Raw genomic sequence first — 4,840 nt, forward strand, 5'->3', positions numbered from 1 at the left:
CCCCCCCCCGAACTGCACATGGTTTACTTTTTCCCTAAGTGTGGGACACAAATTCTCCGAATTAGCTTGTTTATCTTAAAAAATCGCCGATATTTCTATTTGTAACCCTAACTTTGCTGTGTTCAAAGTTGTTTAACTATTTTAAAATTAACGTATAAGGAATGACTATAATTCTTGGCCACATTATCAAGTATAATCTGGTTTGGGTCAGTTTACGCTTTTTATAAAGCGTAAACTGACCCAATCCAGTTATACTCGATAATATGGCCAAATTAGAGTCATTCCTTTAATAAAATGAAATCATTAATATGATCAAAAGATAAATTTAAAACATAGGTAATCACAGATTACGAAGCTCACCTCGACGAATGTTATTAGTTTAAGTAATACAAATCAAATATAATATTTTCTTAATACCAGGTAGTTAGTATTTATTCTGATAACAACATTCAAGCAAGTTCTGTTTAGATAGGTCTAAAATTTCATTTGGATTGATCTGTTCCAAAAATTTAACCTGGTCATTCATTTAGAATATGTAAATCAGATCCAGCATCCGAAGCAAGTTTCAAATGTTCATCCTTAGATGCATCATCCATGTAAGTTTGGTCCAGGTAGGGCTTATAGCTACTTGGGAATAACCTTGTCCTTAATCTGGAAAATGTAGTTCAGATCAAGCATCTGAAGCAAGTCTGGTAGTGTCCATCCCTAGATATATCATCCATGCAAGTTTGGTCCAGGTAGGGTTTATTGTTACTTGGGAATGGACCTGCTCCAAAAACTTTAACCTAGTCAGTCATCTGGAAAATGTAGGTCAGATCCAGCATCCGAAGCAAGTCTGGTAGTGTCCATTCCTAGTTGCATCATCCATGCAAGTTTGGTCCAGGTAGGGTTTATAGTTACTTGGGAATGTACCTGCTCCAAAAACTTTAACCTGGTCACTCATCTGGAAAATGTAGGTCAGATCCAGCATCCGAAGCAAGTCTGGTGGTGTCCATCCCTAGATGTATCATCCATGCAAGTTTGGTCTGGATAGGGCTTATAGTTAATTGGGAATGGACCTGCTCCAAAAACTTTAACCGGGACGCCTGGGGTATAGCATAAGCTCATCTCGACTTTGTCGAGGTGAGCTAAAAAGGATTATTAATGAACATAAGAATATGGTGAAACTTTTCCAACCTTTGAAATTTTGAAACATATAAGATTTTTTAGCTCACTTCAACGAAGTTGGGGAGCTTATATGTAATACCCTTGGCGTTGGCGTCCCTGGCTAAGGTTAAGTTTTTTGGAGCAGTTTTTTATGTCCTATAATAACTTAACATTGAAGATGTTTCTAGTGTGTTTCATTGTACCAGTCAAAGTTTCGGATGCTGCAATTTCAGCAAAGGAATGACCAGGTTAATGTTTTTGTAGCAGGTTGACATTTTTGGTGTAGGTCTCATTTCCGAGTAATTTTTCTATAAGTCCTATATAGACCAAACTTGCATGGATGATACGTCTAAGAATGCACACTAGCAGGCTTGCTTCGGATGCTGAATCTGACCTACATTTTCCGCATGAGTGAACAGGTTAATGCTTTCATTGCAGGTCTCATTTCTAAGTAACTAAAAGCACTATAGTGACCAAACTTGCATGGATGGTACATCTAAGAATGCATAATACCAGATTTGCTTCGGATGCTGAATCTGACCTACAATTTCCGGTTGAGTGAACAGGTTTAAGTTTTAGGTGCAGTTTTCATTCCAAGGTTACTATGGACCCTGTAATGACCAAACTTGCATGGATGGTACATCTTAGGATGCATACTACCGGACTTGATTCGGATGCTGAATCTGACCTACATTTTCCGGTTGAGTGGACAGGTTAAAGTTTTAGGTGCAGTTTTATTCCAAGGTTACTAGGGACCCTATAATGACCGAGCTCTGTAATCTCTGATTACCTACTATAATTAATTTAATATTTTTAGCTAAGAATAATGCAGAGTTATTTTCCTTAAAATAACAAAGAGCTCTAATTGCAACTGTACTCATATGTTTGTAAGCACTAAACATGTTTTCATACATTGAAAGAAACAATCTATATTTTCTTGAAAAGTGTATCAAATATTTAACTTACAACACAAAATGAATATTTTTAACGTAACATTACGAGCGCAATATGCATCAACTCTAACCTTTATTCTTGATTACGTTGATCTGGAGACAGAAGATCCTCTTTACCCAAAGTCATGACAAGAGGCGCGTAGTCGGGATTACAGGACTTGTTGGCACACGCGTTTTTATTTCAAAGTAGCTTTTTCTTTTATCTCCTATTAATAAAGAATTACAATTTTATATTGTGCAGGGATTAAAAAAATACACGTATTTCATTTCATTAACAGTATTTATCTTACTTCCTGTCATTTTCATTTCCTTCACCACCGTGGCAATTCCCTATAAATAAGAAGAAATATTTTGTATGTATTAGAGATGGACATATAGAAATGAGAGATCATACTAAACACTTTGCCAAGAAAAAAAGAAATGTTTGGAAATAGCTCTCTCTCTCTCTCTCTCTCTCTCTCTCTCTCTCTCTCTCTCTCTCTCTCTTACCCGCTCGGGTTTATGTTGTCTTCCAGTTTGCTGATCTGAGATTTTGGGAAACCCATGTTCACAATCTGAAAGGGACACTAAGAAAAGTCTTTGGTGATATTTAACCTCTTCAGTTGAAAGACAATAATAATTACATAAAACAACGCCTCTTCAAACGTTCATTGAAGAAATATTTTATCTTTAAAATTCTATCACGTCTCCATACCGCGTTTTATTCCTTTTTATTCCATTTTTTAGTTTATAATTTACTTGCCTTTTTTTACATTTTACTTTTCGCTAGTTTGAAATTTATTTGTACAGTTTCTTGTTTTATAATCAATGAAATAATTAAAATTCTTACAAGATTTCTCACACTTTCTTGTTTTTTTCTTATTTCTTTCAAACGTTGACAGATTATATCAATGCTTGTTCTTTTTCCTCTGTCAAAGCACAGACAGTCGGCGGCAAGTTTGTGGTAAGGCAGGGGAACACATGGCCATTTATAAGGTTTCAATCCACAGGAGACGACTTTCGCCATGATGTCGTCTGTTGTCTCACTGTACAACTCTGTATATGGCTCACAGCCGTAAGTGAACAGTGAGTGGATCACGTGACCGATCATCCAAATATCAGTATAAACATCGTATTTATCTTCCCAAAGTGATTCTGGGGCTGACCATCTGGTGGGAAAGATGTTCTCTCCATGAAAATCTGATTAAATAAATGAAATAATTTTAACAGTAATAATTTTAATAATTTTAACAGACACCCCATGATTACCTTTCTTGGTTTTGGACAACATAGGAACGATTTTTTTTCTCTTAAAACACACACATGGGGTCACGAAACATTAATTACCTACCCGCTATATGTCCCGTTTTGGCTGATACTTCGTCGTCGTTAGAGCAGGCCAACTGAAGACTACAGAGGACCGCTCTTTCGTGTCCAGGAGATGGATATTCCCTTATTGCAAAAGAGTTAATGGTAATATCCCTGTGTATTATTTTCTTCTGGTGAAGAAAATTAATGGCACCTCCAACGTCCAAAAGTCGTTCAATCATCCAATCTTCTGATAGGAATTCATTATACTTTCGTGCATGCAAAAGTTTATCGACAAGGAATGTCTGAAACCTTTCAATAACGTAAAACGATAACGGACTTGGGTTAGGGTTGAATGCCCACAATTTCACAATATTCGCAGTTTTGCCTCCATGTATTGTCCTTAATACATCAAATTCATTCACTAATCGGTTACTTTCGATCACATTCTTACAATTTTGAATTTGAATACCTGATATTCCTGTACTTTAATTGCCATACGCACTGGGTTTTTAAATAATCGACCGCCGGATACCATCCAATGAGAATGATCTGACAGTTTTGGAGATTTTCTCGATCTTGGTTATGAACGCTAGCCCTGGAATTGCTCTTGCAATATAGGACTCGGCTAGCTCAATCATTGTTCCCTCGGAGAGATTCAAGCTAGAAATAAATGGTTGCGCTACTGTAGCGTTTATGCAGAATACAAGTCAGACATTTCTTCGGGAGTTGTTGGCCACGTGCAAAAAAATCAATGATGTGAAAATTTTCCGTTTCTATCTGAGAAACTCAAACAAATAGACTTATTAGAGTTTGTTACTTTGATATAATCCTATATAACAACTGATTTCTGTAGGTCCGACTCATTCAGCCATTTAACAGGTTGGAGAGAATACATGTACTCGAAATCTGGTATTATCCGTGAAATCGCGTAATACCCGATACTAGGGTAAGGTTGAATCTGCAAAATCGGGTATAGGAGGTGTAATCACCTAATAAAACTTAAACAATGGGATGGCGCATGTTGCTGAGTTAGCTTTCATCTAGATACAAATGTTTTACTTGAGCGTCAAGATTAATGCGCTCAGGACACAAAAAGGCGTTCGATTTGCTTTATATTTTTCATAATTTTGAGATACGCATTTTCCACGTTCATCCCCAACACAACCGAATTATAAAGTATCAGAATTCGGGAATTTATAACAATTCCACATCAACACGACAAACATGAACAATTTGTAAATAAATCAAATTATACGGAAACACATTTCACACACTTGTTAGATATGATGCTACAGATAAACAAGGGACTGTCTATCGTATCTAATTATGCGTCATTAATTACTTAGTACTTTCACATTCATCTTGTGCATAAAATTAAATTTAATTATGAATGTACAAATAATGTAATGATAAAAATGTCTAAAATTTCGGCAAAAAAATCCTCATTCTCT

General features: G+C 36.1%; 1 pseudogene; it reads right to left on the minus strand.

The window, feature by feature from the left end:
• Window positions 1-2,584: 2,584 nt before the first annotated feature.
• Window positions 2,585-3,924, minus strand: LOC134241885 (tyrosine-protein kinase Fes/Fps-like; annotated as a pseudogene).
• Between the last annotated feature and the right edge of the window lie 916 nt (window positions 3,925-4,840).

The sequence above is a fragment of the Saccostrea cucullata genome, unplaced genomic scaffold (genome assembly GCF_032062105.1).
Source record: "Saccostrea cucullata isolate Sc308-1 unplaced genomic scaffold, CSIRO_AGI_Scuc_v1 ctg8949, whole genome shotgun sequence".
NCBI lineage: Eukaryota > Metazoa > Mollusca > Bivalvia > Ostreida > Ostreidae > Saccostrea > Saccostrea cuccullata.